This window comes from Zea mays, chromosome 4 (assembly GCF_902167145.1).
Source record: "Zea mays cultivar B73 chromosome 4, Zm-B73-REFERENCE-NAM-5.0, whole genome shotgun sequence".
NCBI classification, from domain to species: domain Eukaryota; kingdom Viridiplantae; phylum Streptophyta; class Magnoliopsida; order Poales; family Poaceae; genus Zea; species Zea mays.
The window spans coordinates 145,062,371-145,086,402 of record NC_050099.1 but is presented as its reverse complement, the minus strand read 5'-3'; positions in this window follow the sequence as shown (position 1 = coordinate 145,086,402).

Here is a 24,032-nt window from a genome sequence, read left to right as displayed (position 1 = left end):
GACTCCATTGCACTTTGCACATCTTTATCACCTTGTTTCTTGTAACTCGAGTCAATGTATCAAGAATCTTGATAGGATACTCCGTGTAAGTCAAATCACCCTGAACACTAAGCTCTTCCATTGGTAACTGTTCCTCAGGGACACGGAGACACTTCTTCAGTTGAGACACGTGGAACACATTATGCACATCCGATAAAGTAGCAGGTAACTAGAGTTGGTATGCCATCTCCCCAACTCTTCTAAAGATCAGGAATGGTCCAATGTAGCGTGGGGACAATTTGCCCTTAAGTTTGAATCTCCTCATTCCACGAAGTGGTGACACCTTGAGGTACACATAATCTCCTTCTTCAAATTCCAGTGGTCTTCTTCTATTATCAGCGTAGCTCTTTTGCCTGGTTTGAGCCACCCTCAAATTCTCTCGAATTATACAAACTTGTTCTTCTGCTTCTTGAATCAATTCAGGCCCAAAGAATTGTCTTTCTCCAGTCTGATCCCAATACAAAGGAGTCCTGCACTTCCTCCCATATAAAGCCTCAAAAGGTGACATCTTCAGACTGGCCTGATAACTATTATTATATGAGAACTCTGCATATGGTAGACTTTTATCCCAACTTCCTCCATGCTGAAGTGCACAAGCTCTCAACATATCTTCCAATACTTGATTAGTCCTTTCAGTCTGTCCATCAGTCTGAGGGTGATAAGCCGTACTAAAATTCAACTTTGTACTCATATTCTCATGAAAGCTTCTCCAAAATCTTGAGGTAAATTGTGAACCTCGATCAGACACGATCTTCTTTGGTACTCCATGTAAACACACAATCCGAGCCATATATAACTCTGCTAGCTGAGAACCTTTATAAGTAGTCTTGACAGGAATAAAGTGAGCCACTTTAGTCAATCTATCCACAATCACCCATATAGCATCATATCCTTTCTGGGTGCGAGGCAATCCAGTGATGAAATCCATACCAATCTCTTCCCACTTCCACTCGGGTATCTTTAGTGGATGCAATAGTCCAGCTGGCCTCTGGTGTTCAGCCTTAACTCTTTGACATACATCGCACATAGCCACATGTGCGGCTACATCTCTTTTCAATCCATACCACCAATACTTCCGCTTCAAATCCTGATACATCTTAGTACTACCAGGATGAACAGAATAATCCGAATCGTGGGCCTCTTTTAAAATAGTCTCTCGAAGGCTTTCAATATCAGGAACACACATTCTGTCCTTGAACCACATGGTGCCTTGCTCATCTTCCGTAAATTCCGGGCCTCGACCTTCGGTAATAAGATCCTTAATCTCTTGTATTTTAGCATCACCAATTTGTACTTTGCGGATTTCTTGCTACAAAGTAGGTTCCACATCAATAGTAACTCCTTCAGTATGAGCAACTATCCCCAGGTTAAGTTTCCTGAAATCTTCAACAATCTCGTCGGGTAGCTGGGCAACAATAGCTGAATGAACATGCTCCTTGCGACTCAAGGCATCTGCAACCAAATTTGCCTTGCCCGGGTGATAGTGAATCTCTAAATCATAATCCTTAATAAGCTCCAGCCAACGGCATTGCCTAAGGTTGAGATCCTTTTGAGTGAATATATATTTCAAACTCTTATGATCCGTGTACACTTGGCACTTGGTCCCCATGATATAATGTCTCCAAATCTTAAGCGCATGCACAACAGCTGCCAATTCCAAGTCATGAGTGGGGTAGTTCAATTCATGTTTCCGTAATTGACGAGAAGCATAGGCAATCACATGTCCTTCCTGCATGAGCACACATCCTAAGCCTTGGCCACATGCATCACAATAAATATCAAATCCTTTCTGTAGGTCTGGCATAACCAATACTGGTGGCGACATCAACCTCTTCTTCAATAGATCAAAGCTGTCTTGACACTTCTCGTCCCACTTAAATTCTCTTCCTTTCTCCAAAAGCGAAGTCATAGGTTTAGCAATCTTAGAAAATCCTTCAATAAATCTCCGATAATATCCTGCTAGTCCCAAGAAACTCTGAATCTCCGTAACTGTAGTGGGTACTCTCCACTCCATTATCTCCTTAACTTTAGCAGGATCCACTGAAATTCCTCCATTAGAAATAATATGACCAAGAAATGGCACCTCGCCAATCCAAAACTCGCACTTGCTAAACTTGGCATATAGCTGGTTATCTCGTAGCTTCTGTAGCACCAACCTTAGATGTTCCTCATGATCGCTATCACTCTTGGAATAAATAAGGATATTGTCGATGAACACCACGACGAATCTGTCCAAATACTCCATAAACACCTTGTTCATCAAATTCATAAAATAAGCGGGTGCATTGGTTAATCCAAACGACATAACAATGAACTCATATAATCCATATCGAGTCGAGAATACCGTCTTGGGAATATCCGATGGTCTAATCCTCATCTGATGGTAACCCGATCGGAGATCAATCTTCAAGAATACTCTAGCACCTCTCATCTGGTCGAATAAATCCTCAATACAGGGCAACAGATACTTGTTCTTCATAGTAACATCATTAAGGGATCTATAATCCACACACATCCGCTGCGATCCATCCTTCTTCTGTACAAACAGAACCGGCGCTCCCCAAGGTGAGGAACTCGGACGAATGTACCCAGCCTCTTGTAACTCGGTTAACTGCTTCTTAAGTTCCTTCAACTCCTCTACGGACATCCTATATGGCCGTTTAGAAATAGGGGCAGTTCCAGGTAGGAGATCAATAACAAACTCAACTTCTTTATCAAGTGGCATCCCTGGTAACTCCTCTGGAAAGACATCCGAAAAATCTCTAACCACACGGATGTTGTCACCAACAAACTCCTCCGGTATAAAGAACATTGCACATTTGGATGAGGTGGTTACTGCAATATTAACTTGAAATCTTTCTCCTTTAGTGGTAGTGAGTTCTACGGTACCTCTACCACATGCTATAATGGCCTTTGCCTTTCTTAACCATGACATACCAAGGATCAGATCTATACTGCTTGACTCTAATATTATAGCAGTAGCTCCAAATTCTCTCCCCATAATTGTTAATGTCAATCTATGTGTCATTTGATTCGCCTCAACAGGCCCTTTAGGTGTAATTACTATCATAGGTTTTCTCATATTTAGCAGTGGTATTTCATTTGTGTTGGCATATCTAGCAGACATAAATGAATGTGTAGCACCAGAATCAAATAAGATGGTTGCAGGAATTGCATTAACATAAAACATACCAAGTACGATGTCAGCACCATCCGGAGTAGCATCAACGCTGACTTGATTAACCTTGGCAATAGAATATCCCTTGCCAGAACTTGGAGTTTGCTGCCTATTCTGAACTGGAGTAGTAGCCATCCTCTGTGGGCAGACATTTGCATAATGACCAGTCTTCCCACACTTGAAACAAGTAGTGCCTGGACTCTGTCCTGAGAACTTCGTCGGGGTGCCAGTAGGGGTAGCCTGTCGAGGAGGTGGAGTCCTCAGTGGTGATTGTTGAACTGGGCGCTGGCCTCCGCCAGTGCGAACCGGTGTACCCTGGGTTGAACTGTAGCGAGGACGCACACTGCTGCTTCCTTGTCCTTGAGATATAGCCTTTCTCTTCAAATCTCCCAACTGAACACGCTTGTGTTCAATACCAGTGCCTTATCAAGCAGCCTCTGAAATGATGGAAATGTGTGTGCCACTAGAGCATACTGCAGGGGTCCATTAAGTCCTTCAATAAAATGCTCCTGCTTCCTCTCATCTTTAGCAACTTCATCAGGGGCATATCTGGATAACTGGATAAACTTGTCGCGATACTCGCTGACTGACATACTTCCTTGCTTCAGCGACAGAAATTCCTTCTTCTTAATCTTCATTAATCCAGCTGGTATATGATAATTCCGGAACTGCGTACTGAACTCTGCCCAAGTGATAGTATCAGCAGCATCGTGGGCAGCAGTATATGAATCCCACCAGTCAGCAGCAGGACCTGTCAGACGTCCAGAAGTGTACAAAACCTTCTCCCGGTCAGTGCATTGTGCAATATTCAGCATCTTCTCAATGGACTTCAGCCAATCATCCGCGTCCAGTGGATCAGGTGAGCTTGCAAATGTAGGTGGCTTATGGCTCATGAACTCCCTATGCTTATCTCAGGGTGGAACTGGTGGTGGTGGTGGAGGCAGTGGTACTTGTTGCTGCTGTTGCTGTTGTTGTTGTTGTTGTTGCATTTGCTGTTGCAGCTGCTGTTGTTGCGCCCTCCTTTCCTGGCGTATCTCCTCTCGCTCCTGGCGCAACTCCTGTCGTATCTCTTCTCTTTCTTAACGCATCTCCTGGCGTTCTTGCTGCATCTGTGCACGCATATCTGCCATGGTGTCCGCCATTTGCTGCATCATCCTCATCTGAGCAGCAACCAGTGGGTCAACTCCGCCTGGTGGAGGATTAGGAGGATTCATCTCTGCTGGCTGTGCCTGAGGTTGTCTATATATCCTTCGAGTGTGTCGATTAGGAGGCAAATCAATTCCACCACCCCGCCTGGTATTGACCATCTGAGTTAGATACATATGGTAAGAGAATAGTAGACAAGGCAGTTATTTACAAATCATTTTACTTTGGGGGGATTTATTAGCTAAGCAGATTAATATTTTACCTACCATAGCTAATTCATTACCTCATGGTGGTACATACTAAGATGTCCATCTATAATAATTCAATCAATCAAAGAAGCAAATCAGGCATTTAGCATATCGAACAACATTTTTAAAGAAAATAGTTTTAAATTTTGTCTTGGGTTCCCTATCTCTTAAAAAGATCATAGTGGTAGGATTCCAAGGTGTGAAATCCATCTTGTCTTAGAGTAGAAAAGATAAGATTAATCAGAGTAGAGTAGAAAAGGTGAGGCAAGATCAAGATGAGATGAGTATGGAATGAATTAGAATAAGGTAAGTAGTGGAAGGTTTGTCCATTTCTATCTGGGTTTCGTCCTACAGTCAACATTTGCTCCGATACCACTTCTGTCACACCTGGCTTTAAGGAACAAAGCCAGGTGCATCTCATACATGCGCCAAGAAGACAACATATATAATAACATAGTTTATAGAGATAAATGTCACAATAACATCAGAGTATTTATTACATAGCGGAAGACTTATTACAAAATAAAAGGATAAATATAAAACGAACTAAGGATCGTCGGCGCCAATGTCAACTGAGAAACGCCACCTAGATCATATCATACTCCTCGCCTTGTGGCTCCTCCTGAACCACCTGCACTTCTCCTGTGGGGGGGTGTGAGACAGCAAGGGTGAGCTCACACATGATCATAGCTCAACAAGTTGTGGGGAACCAGTGGACATAAACTCACAAAGGTGTGAGTTCATGTGATGTGTAAGGCTAATCAATGATAGGGGTTAAAGCTGAGCATTGCTTTTAAGTAGTTGGTCAAAATTTCATTAGCAATTACTAAGTGTAAGTAAATACCAAACCTTAAGTAAAGTAATAGAACAAATTAATAACAAACCCATGCAATGCATATGACAAAATTGAATTTAAGTTCCATAATTTAAACATCAGAGAGTCCTGAGCTGCTCATGACTGTGAGCTCGGCTAGTATACCAGTTTTACACTCTGCAGAGGTTGTACCCTTTACCCACAAGTCATGTTACCCATCTATCAAGGGGTTGCGACTCCCATACACCTCTACCTAGGAAGCGCGGCAGGGCAACACTACGAGGCCTTTACAAAGTTCCACTAGCTTCCGAAAACCCGCTACAGTTTATGGGAAGAGCACTTGCAAGAATCCCCCGTCTGACCGCCATCGCAGCTAAATCAACCCGAGAACCTCCTTGCATGCAACTCCCCTACTGCCCTTGCCCCTTTCGGGTAAGGTAGTCTTCCACTAGCTTTCCTAATTAGTCAGCCAAGGGCGTCCCATTAAACCCTTGTGGTGGCACGTGGTTCTCAAGTTAAGCTCTATGTTCCAATTAACATTAATGAACTTGACATGAACATAAATAGAATAACAAGAATAATTGGAACATAGATATAATAAATGATTATCCCAAAACCGTATAAAGCAATAGCAAACTACCCAAGTGATTCAGGGGTAAACAAGGTAATGAGATAAACAATCTAGGGTGACTTATCGGGTCCCATCAAAATTAACCTATGCATGAATAAGTGATATTAAAGAACATTATTGGGTAAAAAGTGGTCAAGGGCACAACTTGCCTTCAATGAGCTCCTGCTCAGCTACTTCAACCTGCTGCTCACCAGGTTCCTCAGCAACGGGCTCTTCTACTCGCCACAATACAAACAAGCACAATGCATATAGAGAAATTAACATTACACCAAACATATATACAAAATACACAGTAATAACCTACACAATAAAATAAAAATCTAGGAACAGGAATCATAATATTTGGAGTTATAGAATTTAAGTTATGAATTTTCAAAGGTTTTATGTGTTTAAAATAGGATTAGATGTGGGATTAATTTTCTTACTGTTGTCATGATAAAAAAGAGATACTAAGTGTTAGAGAATAAAATTACAAAATTTTAGAAAGTGGAATGGACTAATTTGGACTAAAAATGGATTTTCTATGAATTTATCAAGTTCTAGTAATTATTTTCATATTAAAAATCCATTTTCCATTTTATTTATTCAATTTTAAACTGCACTGGATTGGGCCTCAATATCTGTGAAGCGCAGGGGGCTCGGGGATAAAATTCCTAAGACTCAGGGAACAGCGCATAGGACGGCGGGTTTATTTCTATTTTCTGCAGGGGCTCTTTAACAAAACTGACCCGCGAAGGGGTATGGTTGGATGTGAGCCGTCCGATTAAAAATCGAGCGCCAAGATCAAAACAGCGCCGCGCAAACTGGTATGCGCGGATCCCAGCCGTCAGATACAAGCGTATTGGTCCAGATTTTATTTAGCCCAGATCAATTCGTGATCGCGGGATCGGAATCGGACGGACCTCATTCATCCGACCGAACCGTCAACCAGCATCTAATCGCGGCCGCCACTGAGAGATCCAACGGCCAAGGCACGATCTCCCACCTCTCTACAAACTCCGGCAAGCAGAGTGCCCCGACGGGGAGAGATCCACGGCGGCGCGCAAATTGCCGACGAGTCCCGCGGCCCAATCTAAATCGAACAATCCCAGCCCTAATTAGAACTTAAGCGAACACGGGGGGACCAAGCACATACCCGAGATTCGCAGCGAGGTGGCCAGTCCACGGTGTTGCACGGCGCGACGGCGAGCACCCAATCCGATGAGCAATTGCGCTAGAGCCGCGACACCAACGAAGGAATTAGCGGCGACCGAAGCATCGAGGGGTCACAACGCAACACTGGAGAGCTCCACGGACTTCCCAGTGCCCGCGGTTCTCGTGATCGACGGTGGCGGAAACACGTGTTTCCCAGGCAAGCTCGATGTGTGGGCGGCTAAGACTAAATGGTGGAGATGAGGGGATAGGAGGGGACTCGGCTCATCCCCGCGGTCATATAGGCCGCCAAGTTCGGTATTGGAGCGCGTGGCGCCCGGGGATGTCGCGCGGGCGGTTGAGCTCGAGTCACACGGCCATGGCGTGGCGAGGGCTGACGGGTTGGCCCCATGCGCCAGAGACGCGGGCATCGCACAAGCGTGGGAGAGTGCCCTGGCGAGTGGGCCCCGCGTGGAAGTGAAATGCAAGCGCGCGCGACTTACAGACGTGGCCCACATGTCGGCACCGGAGAGATGTCTGGGCTGCGCGGGTTGCTCCCTGGTGGGCCAAATTGTGGTAAGCCGGCCCAGTAAGCTCTCTTTCCCTTTTTCTTTTTATTTTCTGTTTCATTTCATTTTATTCTTAATTCATTTGAATTCAAATTTTGAATTTAACTCAGGTGTTAATTCAAATTCATGTTAACCCTGCAATTTGGTCATACCCACATATGGTGAAGTTATTTAATTATAATATTATTTTGTATTAAATAATATTCCTTTCTCTCCTCTATTTTCATGGTCTTATTTTCATGTTAGAGTTTAAATTCTATGGATCCATTGATATGCTATTAATGACACATTTATTTTATTAAACACAAATGCACAATCAAGTAAAAACTCAGCATGAGACAAGTTTTGTTGGGTATCTATTATCATTTATTTATTTGTTTAATTGTGGTGTTCACATGAGATGAGAAACATAGACAACCCATATAAATGTAAAATAATATAATTCCTCTTTCTAGCCTTTTCTTACAAAGTGGGTATTACAGCAGGACCTGCTTCGAATGGTTCTGCCGAGATTCGGCTTCTGCTATCTCCTTTTGCTTCTGAATGGTGACGTGGCACATTCTTGTAGTATGGCGCTTGTCCTCACCACAGAATAAGCAGTAGATCTTTCTAGGCTGATCCTCAAATCTTCCTCCGAAGCCCCTGGCGCCTCTGCCCCTTGGAGCTGGTGGCCTAAAAGGGCTTTGCTGTTGCCCCGAAGATTGTGAGGTATATTGTGACCTCTAAGACTGACTTCCTTTGTCGTCACTCTGAGTGGAGTTATGGATTGACCTGACGTGCCTCGGATGGATTCTTCCTCCGAAGCCCCTGGTCATTTTTGAGAATCTGTAAGCTTTCTCCCTTCTTTGGCGGAAGTCGTTGTCTGCTCGGATGTACTCATCCATCTTCTGAAGCAGCTTCTCCAGAGTTTGCGGGGGCTTCCTGGCAAAGTACTGAGCCGTAGGTCCTGGCCGAAGGCCTTTAATCATGGCCTCAATGACAATCTCATTGGGCATTGTAGGCGCTTGTGCCCTCAGTCGCAAGAACCTTCGTACATATGCCTGAAGTTATTCTTTGTGGTCTTGCGTGCATTGGAATAGAGCCTGAGCTGTGACCGGCTTCGTTTGAAAGCCTTGGAAGCTGGTAACCAACATGTCCTTAAGCTTCTGCCACGACGTGATAGTCCCTGGCCGAAGAGAAGAATACCATGTTTGGGCTACATTCCGGACTGCCATGACGAAGGACTTTGCCATAACTGCAGTGTTGCCTCCATATGAAGATATAGTTGCTTCGTAGCTCATCAGAAACTGTTTTGGATCTGAATGCCCATCATACATGAGAAGCTGAGGTGGCTTGTATGACGGGGGCCATGGGGTAGCCTACAGTTCTGCTGCCAAGGGAGAAGCATCATCAAAAGTAAAGGCATCATGATTAAAATCATCATACCATCCATCCTCGTTGAATAAGCCTTCTTGACGAAGCTCCCTGTGTTGGGGCCTTCGCTCTTGTTCATCTTGAACAAGATGACGCACTTCTTCAGTGGCTTCATCGATCTTCCTTTGAAGATCAGCCAGTCGTGCCATCTTCTCCTTCTTTCTTTGTACTTGCTGATGGATGATCTCCATGTCCCTGATTTCTTGGTCCAACTCCTCCTCCTGGAGTGTTGGACTGGTGGCCTTCCTTTTCTGGCTCCGAGCTTCTCGGAGAGAAAGGGTTTCCTGGTTTGGGTCCAGTGGCTGCAGTGCAGCAGCCCCTGTCGCTGAAGCTTTCTTCGGCGGCATGACGAAGGTCAGTGCTTGTCTAAGGTGGTCGAAAAGGGTTCACCGGAGGTGGGTGCCAATGTTGGGGACTTGCTCTTAAATGCTATGAATTAAAAACAAGGCAACACAAAATGTTAAATGTTAATGCCCTTCGTCCTTTGAAGCATTATTTCCCTAAGGATATAATGATCTTCAAACGAAGGTCATGAAGGACATACCTTCATCGTCACGGTATATGTTAATAAAAGATGAAGCATATGAAATATAAGAGACAACATAAATAACCATGTAGCATTATTACTTCACTTTCACTATATTATCATGGAAAGATAGAAACAACATTGAATTATAAAAGTACCTTCGGCTTGATAGAAGGTAAAAAGTACAAGCGTGACGCAAAAGCAAGTACAAGTCAGCGTGAACAGTATGGGGGTACTGTTTATCTATTTATAGGCACAGGACACAGCCTCTGAGAAATTACATTCATGCCCTTTACATTTATTATTAACTTATAGACAATTCTATGAGGACTAGATAGCCTTTTCCCCTTTAAGTCGGTTCCTTTTTTCGCCATTTAGCCGAAGCTCCCCTGCATGTAGCTTCGGAGCAACTCCAACCTTCATCACGATCATGCTTTTTACATCGTAGATGCTTTTAGCCCGAGTCCGAAGGTACCTATTCACACGTTACACTTGGAAGATATTGTTAAATCACGTTTTTGAGGACCTTCGGAGGACGAAGGCCCCCAACAGGTAGTGCCGGTGCCGCTTGCGCAACTCTTCGTTAGTGCGTGTGCACACCCATGGGTGAGTATGCCGCCATTGAGTGGCCTTCTGGAGGTTCCCTAAGGCCTATGCATGCATGATAGACGTTAGAACCATCTTTTCCCGTAACTTGTCAGTGATGCCGATGGTCAGGGTAAGTTTCATGGGCCTCTTCTCCTTCCTCTATTTGTTTGGGTGAGAGGGATTTTAGAGAACTTAGTGATAGGGTTTGGAGATTTTCAAGGGAAAATCAACTTAGGGTTAGGGAGTGGGTTGGATCCCTTACCCTTATTCTACTTTCCATAAAAAATAAGGGATCCGATTAAACCCTAGAACACGAAGGATTCTGGTTCTAGGGTTAAGGTTCATGAGCCAAACCTTTGGCTTCATTGACATTGTTATTTGCATTGTTATGTGTCATCGACTTTAGCTTGTAGTTCCAACCACTAGAAAATATAGAACAAAATGGGGTTTTGGAAAGTCACCACTTGCTTGGCTTTAATCCGAAACAGCTTCTACTGTTTCTACAGTATTTAGTCTCTATGGATTGTAGCTGCAACAATTTAAACAGCTGGCTTTAATTTAAAGCTAACAGCTTCCGTGACGACCTTACCCTCACTTCTTGTAGAGATAGATTAAATCTCGAGTGTGTGTGGACGAGGAGGTACGACTAAATTGATTCGTGTTCTGATTCTCAATTGTAGTTAGGGGTGTTTGGTTTCTAGAAACTATTTTTAGTCTCTCCATTTTATTTCACTTTAGTCCCTAGATTGTTAAGTACGGAAACAAAAACTCTATTTTAGATTTTTATTTGTTAATTTAGGGAATAAAAAGGAATAGAATGGAGTGACTAAAAACGAATAAAATATATGAAGGTTATTGTGCCCCCAATTAGGGCTTGTTTGGGTAATCTCAGATTGGAGTGAATTAAGGTGGTATGTAGTGTATTGAAGTGTAATATGAACTAATTTTTCTTTCAATCCCTTCAATACATCTCAATCCACTTCAATCTCTCTATACCCAAACAAAGCCTTAGGATGTAAGAGATGTCCGATTCGGTTCTTTGACCAAATTCGGACGAGATCGGCACTAGTTTGGATCGCTGCAAAGTAGTGCGGGGGAGGGGGGGTTGGATTCTGGCAACTTGGGAATTTATCACCGCATTAAGGCACTAATTGCGTGACCAAGAATGAGGGCAGCCATTTATCAATTTGTGCAATCCTGTCAGGTGTGGGCCCATCCTTTCACCGCACTGCAGACAGCGGCTGTCCTGACATTTTAGAGGCCCGGGACAAAATTTAAAATGGAGGCCCTTATTATATAAATATTATCAATAAATACATCTTAAAATGTATATATATCAAATAACAAGTAAATAAAAAGATATATATTATGATGTTACCTTAAAAATTTCTTCTGACATGTTTAGATGCGAAGTCATTGATGATGGTGTCAATATCAATCTCATCCAATAATATTTTCTCAATACATAAGATAGCCAAACCATTTAATCTTTCCTGAGACATTTTAGACCTCAAATAATTCTTCAACAACTTCAACTTTGAAAAGCTTCTTTCAGCTGATGCTACAGTAACAGGCATGGTAAATAAAATCCGATAAGCAATAGAAATATTAGGATAACAATCCACTTCTCTGACATGCTCAAAAATCTCCATAGCAGACATTGGTTTATCTGATAAAGTCAACCGCAGAACACTAAGCTCTGAAATTAGATCATTTAAATCAACATCACATGAGCCATCGAAAGATAAAGTACTTGCAAAGTTGGTACAATGGTCTCTTAATTCAATAGTCTCCAGCGACTTCAAAGTTGTTGAGGTCATCAAAAACCCAAAGATACCTTTGAATGATTGGAGTTCTTCAAATCTACTTTTTAATGAACTAGTTGCAATATCAACCATCACCAAAAAGTAATTAACTTCAAAAGCCTTTTGAGCTTCTAGATTTTCTTCCTCATTGCTAGTTTCATCATAGTGTTTCTTCCTAGTAGCACGACGCTTTACTGGAAATGATGGTTGTAAACCAAGTTCGAATGCAATTTCTTTTGCAGTGATCAAACTAGAAGCAAATCCTTCATTTCTGTAGTTTTCAAAGAAACATATAGTGTCCTCTATGCTCTTTAAGGTACCGTCAATGCACATGGATGGTGACTGCAACTTCTTGCTCACTTTGCTGACAACAAATAAAATATCATACCAAATAATCATACCAAGTATAAACTCAAAGGTTCCAAGCACTTCAAATAAATTTTTTGCATCACTCCTATCCTTGGCTTCAACATCCTTATCTTTACTTAACTGAAGCAAAGCTGATCTGATTTTAGGAGCTTGAAATCTAATTGCTTTGACACTTTTGATGCGACTCTCCCAACGTGTATTGCTCCATGACTTCACAGTCAAGCTTTCAACATGGTTAATCAAAACGTCCCATCTTTTGGTAGAACTAGAAAACAATACATATATTCGTTGCACAATCCCAAAAAATGAAATAGCTTTGACACAAGATTTAGCCATATCACAAAGAGTAAGATTAAGGCTATGGCAAGCACATGGCATATACAAAGCTCTTGGATTTATATCAAGCAATCGTCTTTGCACCCCCTTGTTCTTTCCTTTCATATTAGACCCGTTATCATAACCTTGACCCCTGACATCTTCTATATTTAGACCAAAGTACTTAATGGAATCAATCAATGAATTGAAAAGCCCCTCACCAGATGTGTCATCTACCTTTATGAAACCCAGAAAATATTCCTCAACTTTACCACAAGACATGTTAACACATCGAACTAACAAACTCATTTGTTCTTGATGACTCACATCTGGGGTACAGTCAAGTATAACAGAAAAATATTTGGCCTCTTTAACAGTCTTGATGATAGATTTGGTAATATCAGAAGCCAAAAGATAAACCAACTCATTCTGAATTTTATGACTAAGATAATGATAGTGAACCTCATTGTTTTTGATACGCCTAAGGTGATCTTGCATTACCAAATCGAATTCAGCGATCATCTCGACACAAGATAAGAAATTACCATTCTGATCATTATAAAGTTGCTCACTGGATCCTCTAAATGCCAAATTACGCTTACCAAGAAATTTGACAACAGCAATTATTCTTAACAAGACTTGCCTAACACGCTCTTTCTCCTTTGTGATTTGGTGCTGAAATTCTTTATCAATTGTTTCATGTTTATTGAGTCTAGCTCTCAGTTCATTCCAAGAGTTCATGTTGGTAATATGGTCCATACTAGCCTCATGTTCTTTAAGCCTATCATTGATATGTTTCCAATCTCTAAAACCATCATGCGCTAGTGAACTCTTACACTTCTCAGAATTGAAAATCTTACAACAAAAGCAAAACACTCTATCAACATGTTTTGAATAAACCAACCATTTTCTATCATGAACTTCTCCATTGCTCAACTTTCTAAAGTAATGCTTATATGAAAAATGCCTCCCATTATCATCCAAAGGAAATACAATATTTTCATCTCTTATAGCCCCCTTCTCTACTAATATATCCCTTGACTTGTTATCAAGATTATTCCAATTCCTTGGATCACAGATGTCCTCAATAAAATCCGATTGTTCATCAACATTAGCATTTTCAGTAGGAGATGAATTAAATATAGGCTCATGACCACTCACATTGTTATCATCCATGTTGATGTCAACATTTTCATCTGATGGAAGACCCTGATCTTCTAGATTAATATTAGGTTGTTCCTCCACAACCACTATAGCCAATTCATATGTATTTGTTGAAGTTCTTGGATTACTGGTCAAAAACCTATCCATAGCTCCTCTCTGCGATTCTATAAACTCTTCTGTCCTTTTTTTTCTTTTTCTTTTTTCACTGCCAGATGCATATATTCTAGACGACATGACTGAAACAGAGAAGTTAACAGATAAATATTTAAAATCTAAAATCTAATCTACTTATTTACAATCTAGTATTTCAATTATTATTAACTTAGGGCAAAAAATTTTATACCTCGGCAATCTCGTCCGGCGGCGGTAGGCGGCTGCAGGAATCTTCAACGGATCAGCGTAGGCGTCGGAGGCTTTCTCTCTCCGCTAGGTGACGCTTTCGTCGGAGGCTTTCTCTCTCGGCTGGTCCAGCCGTCCAGGGCAAGAGCATCGAGGAGACGAGGACTGCGTGACGGCTGGTTGCTACGCCCTCACGGTCCTCACGAAGTGGCCGAATAAAAAAATCTGCTGAAGCCGGCAACTAGTCGTGTATATATATAGGTACTATGGTGGGGGCCCACGAAAATACGAGGCCCAGCGCGGCTGCCCCGTCTGCCCGCCCGCAGGGCCGGCGCTGACTGCAGATTGCCTAGTGATATTTATACCAAGTGTACAAACTCCATGGGCTTCCCCAAACCATAGTTTCTGATCAGGATCGGATCATTACCAGTACAGTGTGGGCGGGAGTTGTTTTGACGCACAAGCATTGGACCAAGTGGCACTTCCTTCGAGGTGATGTATGGGCATTCGTGCTGGGAATATGGACCAGACTTTTTGGGCCAGCACGAGCACGGCCTGAAAACAAGAGCCTAAAGCATGGCCCAACACGAAATAATATGGGTCGTGCTAGCATGGCCCGAAGGAGGGCTTGGACCGGACCTCAAATTTTGGCCCGTTAGGCCCCCAACACGGCCCGCATAGATGGGTCGGGCTTAGGCCGGCACGGCCCAATTAAGCCCAATTTCTTTAATTTCTTTAATTTAGTAAGATATCGACTTTATATTGTTGTGATATTTGGAGTTTATGTGATCAAATAATGCTAGGATTGTTTAATATCTTTAATTTAGTAAGCTATGAACTTTATGTGGTAGTAATATTTTGATATTATGCGGTCAAATATACGGGCCGGGTTTGGGCCGGCACGGCTCAACGAAAGCACGACGTGGTTTCGGGCTGGGCTGGGCCACTGTTTTTGCACTTTGGGCTGGTACGGCACGGTCCAAAAGTTTTTTAGGCTTTCCTATCCCGAACCCGTTTGGCACAAAGCACAATTTCGGCCGGGCTCAGTCGCGGATGAAACGACATCAGGACAAGAACCGATCACAAAGTCAATTTGAGGTTGGTGACTTGGTGTAACTTTCTTTTTGAACTGAGATCATTACTCTGCTTTTAAGAAAGCAACTTGGTGTAACTCAAAGTGCAGCCATATATATTCAGTCCACCCTAGCTCACGTTCCAATCTGAAGTTAAGTTACAGGCTTTATGGGCCTTACAAGGTGTTGGCTCCGTGGCTCGGGCTGGAACCGTGGCTTGTCATGTGACTAAATGTGTCACACATTATCTAAGGTTAGTTGTTTGAATTGAAGAATTAACTTTAGACAGAAAAGTTAGGTAAAGTATGACAAGTTAGGCAACGAACTAAATAGACCACATGTGCAGAGGCAGAGCCACGGGGCCGGCAGAGGCCATGGCCCCTCCCAAGGTGTAATATCCAAATTATAAGACTTATAAAAGAATTGATCTTCTTATGTGATTTGCCATATACTTCTTGAGACATGTGTTTAATCATAGTTAAGAGGGAATAATCCTTTATTAAAACTCCAAATAAGCCATGCATCATGTTGGAGTTTTGTTTGGTTATGCACTTAATAAAAATAACAATAATATGAATAAAAATATAATAATAATGAGATGAAGATTTGAAGTAAAACCTAAATTGAGATTTGGATTTGAAAATAGAGAAGGAAAGAAAAGAATATTATACAATACAAAATAAAATTATAAATAAATAACTTCACCACATTTCGTATGAGCAAATTAAACAGTAGTCTGAGTACAAACTTGCCACAAAGTTTGAATTTAAAATTTGAATTGAAGTTTGAAATTGGAAAGAAAGAAAATAGAAAAGAAAAGCCAAACACAAGCACTAGGCCGAATCCTTACCTCTCGGCCCAAATTGGTTACCACGGCTCGGCCCATCACTCCCAACTCATCCGTTTTTGTGTGCAGTCGCGTGAGCGACCGACTCGTGGGCCCGGCTATGCAGAACCGCAGCGCCGCGCCTGAACCCTCGCTGAAAGCCTGGTCCGTTCCGCACGTTCAGCCCACTCCGTGTCACTGCTTTGCGGGGCCCACCGACCAGCCACCAATCGTGTTGTTCCTCTTCTCGGTCGCGGCGGCTGATGACCCCATTACTCCGCGCCTGCCGCGCGAGATCTCCGCCTACCGAACCCACGCCGCAATTCTGTCGGTGGGGGAAATTGACTTGGGCCATCGCTATAAGACCCGGGAAAGAGCTTGTGTGCCGTCAACTAGTGGTCATCCTCCCTCTCCGCCATTAGAATCGTGAGGAAGAAAGAGAGTGCTTCCGTGAACCACCTGTGGGGTGCCGAGGGAAGGACGGAAGGGTGCGGGAACTGTGGTGCTCTGGCGCGAGTTACGGGACTTCACCAGCCAATCCTCGGTGCATATCGGTGGACAACATCGTCAACCACCACATCCCGAGGAGATCGCTAAACTTCCGAAGCCAACTGCGCAATGTCAGTTCTTGGCTGCGTAATCTGGTATGATGCCATCCGATCTCCATTCCTTCCACCGCGAGTAACGTAGTAACGGGCATGTCCTCAGGTGGGGGTGGCACTATAGTCCGGCCTGCCGGAATATCGCACGCGCCACCGCTATCCTGGCCACGGCGGGTCTCGAGGAAGAAGACGCGCTCGGTCTATTGGATCGGCATTAGACGGCTACAATTAATCCTCCCCGAAAACGAGTTTGGATGGTTAGATCGGGATCGAGCGACCCAGATTAAGTCTAGCGTACCCCTTCGCTTGGATGTAATGCGGACAGTTAGATTGTAAATGGACGGCCGCGTGGTGATCCTAACGTTTTAAATCCAAGCCGTCGGTTTAGATCGGACGGTCTACGCCGCGTACCGCTTCGCGGGAGTTCTAATCTAATCCAGTGCGTCGGCGGTGAAACAGACGACTTAGATTAGCCGGTACCCCTTCGCTGCGCACTATTTCACAAGAGCCCCTAAATTTAAAGAATATCAACCCGCAGTCCATTCCCGGGTGTAACTGAGTCTTGGACATTTTTGCGCGCTAGCCCCCAAATTTATTTGTTTTTATGCACGCAGTCTAGTAACCAAGAAAATTGAGAAAAACAATATAGAAATTGATTTATAGTACAAAAATAATTCCAGAAACTTGTATAATTCATATTTAATTCATTTTAACTCTAAATTGATCCATTCCAGTGGCATTTGTTTTGTTTTAATATTGTCTATCAACTAGTAGCACTGTCTAGTCATGAAACTTGAATTTAAATTATACACTTGAATTATTCTATTCAAAGTACTAAATAACTTTAGAAATTTATAAACTAATAACCGTAGCTCCAAATTTAGTGAATCTTGTTCCTACAATCTCATTACGCAGCGTATAATGTTATCATGCATTCTGTTCTATTGTTTAGTGTGATGTTAAATTTTTTCTATACCTTGTATGTTTGTATTGTTGTGAGTAGACGAGCAAGCCACTGAGGACCCAGGTGTTCAGCAGGTGGAGACTGCTGAGCAGGAACTCGTTGAAGGCAAGTTATACCCTTGATCACCTCTATTTACCCAATAATGTTTCTGTTAATCATTATGATCTGCATATGTTAATTTTTATGGGACCCAATATGTTACCCTAGTTTCGATATTGTTATACCTTGTTTTACCACTGAAGTTTTGGGTACTACCTGCTATTGCTTTATGTGGGTTTGGGTATGGAGATTGTAACGCCCCGAATTTGAGAGTTGAATTTTTCTTTCTCCAGCACTCACCAAATTCAGGCGTTACCTTTCCTCTTTTTTTTCTCCTCGCGATGCCTTGTTCTCTTTCAAAGTTCTAGCGAGATCTACCTCGATATCTTGTGTGAGTAAACCCTAGAAATACTTTCTTTTGTTTATTGCACCATGCCGGACCATGCATTTGTTTTGATTGAGTGAATTTGTGAAATCATTCATCTAGAAAATAGATTAAAAAAGGGAAAACCTTTTCTTTCTCTCCCCTTCCCCCCTCCTCCCCTTGCAGCCCGGTCAGGCGCGCGGCCCAGCCGCGGCAACCCCCACTCTCCTTCTTGGGCCAGCTCGGTGGCCCAGCCGTCCCCCCCGCGCGTGGCCCAGTCGGCCTTGGCGGCCCAGCTGCCCCCCGCTCCCCTCACGCGGCAGTTAGCCGCCAACGCCACCCCTCCCAGTGGGCCCCACCCATCATCTCCTCCCCTCCCCCAAATTATCTCTCTCTCTCCCCGCGCCCGCTCGCCCTCGTCTCCCTTGCCCCGCTGCTTGTCACACCCGGTTTTAGAAGGCAAACAGAATGCGAACCATGTAGGTGCCAGGATCAGGAATTCACGTACACAACAGTTACATAACATGGACATCATCACACAGTGTTCAAATAGTATTAAAAAGGGAAATAATAGTCGATTACATCATATGTCTGAGACATCCACATAGTCTTTACAATAATCAAAGTGCGGAAAAGAAACGTAGATAATCACGCCTCCTGTGCTGCTCAACTATTATTTCCCTTTTTAATACTATTTGAGCACTGTGTGATGATGTCCATGTTATGTAACTGCTGTGTACGTGAATTGCTGAGACTGTTCTCCGGACATCATCACACAATGCTCAAATAGTATTAAAAAGGGAAATAATAGTCGATTACATCATATGTCTGAGACATCCACATAGTCTTTACAATAATCAAAGTGCGGAAAAGAAACGTAGATAAACGTGGCCTTCACAGGCAGCCGACTGGGGGTTGCCGCTAACCCATGCCTAGAACTCGTCGTAGTCTTGGAACTACTGGAAGTCTCCTTCCACGACTTCATCTTCTCCTGAGCAGTGGTTGCAATGCTGACAACCTAGGGAGGGGGGGGGGTTTGGTGTGTAGAGCAAGGGTGAGTACACATCAACATACTCAGCAAGTATCCTGTTTGGCTGTAGTGGACTGGCTTTATGTGGGGGTAAGTCAAGCAGTTGCTTTTAGTTGGTCAGACTTATTACTAGTAGAGAAAGCCAAGTTTTAGAATTAACCCACGTTATTAACCCAAACGTACTCCTTTCCAAATGGAAAGAGTACCACTTACCATTACCGGAGCCAATACCAAGAATCATCAATCTCATTGCCACCTAGAATCCGAACATCTCTGATCAAGTACCACTAATCACTAGAGCTCCCTTGGCCGCTCATAACCGCGCGCACAGCTGATATATCAGTTTTCAAACACTCTGCAGAGGTTGTGCAGTTTACCCACAAGCCATGATTTCCCTTTCTGCCCGGAGGTCATGACTCTCCATTGATAGTTCCTCATTAGGATGTATATATTAAACCCGTTACATGAAATGCACCAAAGCCAAAACAAGCCACCCCTGCAAGAAATAAATGAATTCCAAAGATCTTGGGCAAATCCAAAGAAGGTTTTCCCGTCCGCTCATCACAGAATATTTCTAGGTCCCAATATACCCAATGCCAGATAGCTGCCAAGAAACACAAGCCAGAAAACACAATATGCGCACCTGCCACACCTTCATAACTCCAAATACCCGGATTCGTTACAGTTCCTCCTGAAATACTCCAACCACCCCACGAATTTGTTATTCCTAAACGAGTCATGAAGGGGATGACGAACATACCTTGTCTCCACATTGGATCCAGAACAGGATCAGAGGGATCAAAAACCGCTAATTCGTATAAAGCCATCGAACCAGCCCAACCAGAAACTAGAGCTGTGTGCATTATATGCACCGAAAGCAATCGACCCGGATCATTCAATACGATAGTATGAACACGATACCAAGGCAAACCCATGGAAATACCCCTTTAGCAAAGAAAAATAGACACGATGTTGCTTTATTTTATCGCATTGGAAAAGACTATCCATACTTATTCTATGTACCTAACCCTTCTAGGGGATTCTATGTCAGAAAGCGTGAATATTTATTTCATTCCATTAAAAATAACAAGCCAATTCTGTTTGTAAGAAGAAAGAGAAGCAGATCTATTCTATACTCGATAAGTGCCAATATGCAATGGGTAGCTTGGGCTATTTGGAAAAACGAAGAATAGATCCTTCATCCCTCTTTGTTTATCATTCAAATCACGGATTCTTTTTTCTTTATTCAATCTGTTTTACCTTCCTTATATGTAGAATATTTCAATCTATGTATTAATAGAATCTATAGTATTCTTATAGAATAAGAAAAAAAATGAAGATAATAAACTGTGGATTCTTTCTTTCTCTTCCATTCTTACGTTTCCATATTAAAGTGTAGTTTTTTACTTAAATTTAATGAGTAGTTTCTTTCTCTTCCATTCTTACGTTTCCATATTAAAGTGTAGTTTATTGCCAGAGGATATCCCTTTGATCCGTTTACTATGTAAATAGGTATATGTTCTTTTCCATTATGAATCGCGATTGTATGGCCAACCATTGCGGGTAGAATGCTAGATGCCCGGGACCACGTTACTATTATTTCTTTCTCCTCCTTCATATTGACCTTTTCGATTTTTGCCAATAAATGACGAGCTACAAAAGGATTCGTTTTTTTCGTGTCACAGCTGATTACTCCTTTTTTTCATTTTAAAGAGTGGCATCCTATGTCCACTATCTCGATCGAGGTATGGAGGTCAGAATAAATAGAATAATAATGAATGGAAAAAAGAGAAAATCCTTTAGCTGGATAAGGGGCGGATGTAGCCAAGTGGATCAAGGCAGTGGATTGTGAATCCACCATGCGCGGGTTCAATTCCCGTCGTTCGCCCATCGCATTATTGCAAATTCCAAAAATGCAATTTTCCATATTCCTAGTTACGTATTTACTTACGGCGACGAAGAATAAAACTATCACTATATTTTTTCCTTTTCCTAGTTCTTCTTCCAAGCGCAGGATAACCCCAAGGGGTTGTGGGTTTTTTTCTACCAATGGGGGCTTTCCCTTCACCACCCCCATGGGGGTGGTCCACAGGGTTCATAACTACCCCTCTTACTACGGGGCGTTTACCTAGCCAACACTTAGATCCGGCTCTACCCAAACTTTTTTGGTTCACCCCAACATTACCCACTTGTCCGACTGTTGCTAAGCAGTTTTGGGATACCAAACGGACCTCCCCAGATGGTAATCTTAAAGTGGCCAATTTACCCTCTTTTGCAATCAGTTTCGCTACAGCACCTGCTGCTCTAGCTAATTGCCCACCCCTTCCACGCGTGATTTCTATGTTATGTATGGCCGTGCCTAAGGGCATATCGGTTGAAGTAGATTCTTCTTTTTTCTCAAAAAACCCCTTCCCAAACTGTACAAGCTTCTTCCAAAGCATACGACTTTCTAGATGTATATGACGATCTCTAGACAGATGGATCTTATATGAATCGTATGATGAAATACCACATGAGTGGATATATAGAAAAGGAATCCAAATCCGCTGAATCGCTCATGTTATGATCTTCTACATCCTAGGTCTCCGCGTTCCGTCATCTGGCTTATGTTCTTCATGTAGCATTCAGATCGAATGACTCTATGAAATTACGTCGATACTTCCACATATTATGGGTAACGTAGGAGACATCCCTATTTTCACCCGGGGGTCTTAATTACCACTGCTTAACTTTCAATTCGCCTCTGACCATCAAATTAAATGTGAATAACCCGTCCTCCTCTCTTTGAAACAAGGGGCGCTTCCGGTTCTGTGCGTGCTTCAAACAATTTTGTCTTCTCCATATTACCATATCTCTAGAGTCAATAATTTTCTATGAGGAACTACTGAACTCAATCACTTGCTGCCGTTACTCAACAGTTTTCTATTGAGGTCTATCCCGTAGAGGTAGTCAAATTGGATCAGTGATCGATTTCTAGGTTGTGGGTAAACTGCAGCCTTTACAAGGTGACCTAGCAGGGTATCACTATGTAGCCTTTACAAAGATTCCCCGGGACTGTAGCCGCCCGTTAGGTTTCCTAAATGTACCGCACTCCTCCCCAAGGGACAAATAAACCTTGGCAGAGCGAGCCGCATACACTGAGCCCCATTGACGGCACGACGGCTAAGCGAACTACACCCCGGTTCCTCTAATTATTCAGCTAAGGGCGTCCCATTCCACCCTCATGGTTGCACTGTTTTCCCGGGCGGTCATCCAACGAACAGGTCCTTACGGAGAGGCACTCGAGAAACTGCTCGAGCCCCCTTGAAGGCCACAAGTATAACATCGTAATAAAGAGGGGAAAACAGCGTATCGTTGATAATTCTCATCATGTTCATTGATTAGAGTTGAGCAATAGCATAAAGCTAAACAATAATAATCCAACCCAGATAGGTAGACAAGGACATGGATAACAAAAGCTAGTCAATCCTTAGGTATAAATGTGAAATGCGGGAGGTGAATTAAAGAATGTATAGGACAAAGATAGGTCAAGGGACACTTGCCTCCACCAACCGACTGCTGCTCAGGGGCTTCTCCTGCAAGTTCTTCGGACTCCTCAACCAGACTGTCCTCTATGCGAGCGCAAACATACATACATCCACACATTTAATACAAAAGAACAGTACATCATCCAATAGAATGCAATAAATAAACAGACATTCCACGTGGGGCTCGCAACTATGGTTAAGAGAGAGAAAGAGGAAAAGACAGTAGAGAAACGATCACGTTACATTATTATAAATTAAACCACTTGCTTAATAGAAGGGCATTAATTTGGACACTACATTTAGCATAAAATAAAGTCAAGTTCCACATTTAATCATTATAAATAGATAAAGATGAATGAAAGGGAGTGGTCGCACGGCGAGACGTACGACACCACGTTTAGATTGAATTGAGAAATAAATGACTCGCCGCGCGACAGAGCGCGCAACGAGATTCTTGCATTAATTATAAGTAATACGTTAAGCGTTGCGCGACGAAACGCACGATGGCTTACGTCAACAGAACTGAGTTTAAAACGAATCGTTGCGCGATGAAGCGCGCAACACAGCACTTTACTAAATAAAAATAAAAAGAATCATCGCGCGACGAAGCGCGCGACGCAGCACGTCGATTAAACAACATTTAAGATAGATTAAAATGGGGTTAAGCGCAGTGCGACTACGGTCGCACGCGCGAGAGCACGCTACGCGTGCCGAAGGCACGCGAACCTTGCAGACGCGTGGGACGTGAGTCGCCGGGGCACGGGTGCGGGCAGGGGCGCGGCCGAGGGCGGGCGACTAGGGCGCGGGGCTGGGCATGACCGCTGGGGCACGCGGCGAGGGCGCAGTCGCCGGGGCATGGCCGGGGAGCAGGGGCTCGCGGCGGGGGCGCGCGGGCAGGGGTCGAGCCGCCGGCGCGGGGCCGAGCCGCTGGCGTCGGGCGCGAGCGCGCAGCAGGCCGCTGGCACGGGGCCAGGGGAGGGCTCGCCGGGGGAGGGGGCTCGCCGGGTGGGGGGCTCACCAGGGCGGGGAGCAGGGCGCGGCCGAGGGGCTTGCCGGGGGCCGAGGCCGGACACGGCGGAGGGAGAGGGAGGGCTCGCCGGGGCGGCGCGGCCGCGGCCACAGGAGGGCGCGAGCGCGCGGGCCGAGGGGCTTGCGCGGGGCGCGCGGGACGCAGTGGCGCGGGGCGCGAGCAGGGAGACCGCGCGGGGGGAGAAGAAGGGGAGGGGGAGGAGAGAGAGGGAGAGGGAAGGGGAGGGGAAACTCACCTCGGGGATCCAAACTCCGGCGATCACCATCTCCAAACCCTTGGGCACTACGGGGAGAGAGAGAGGT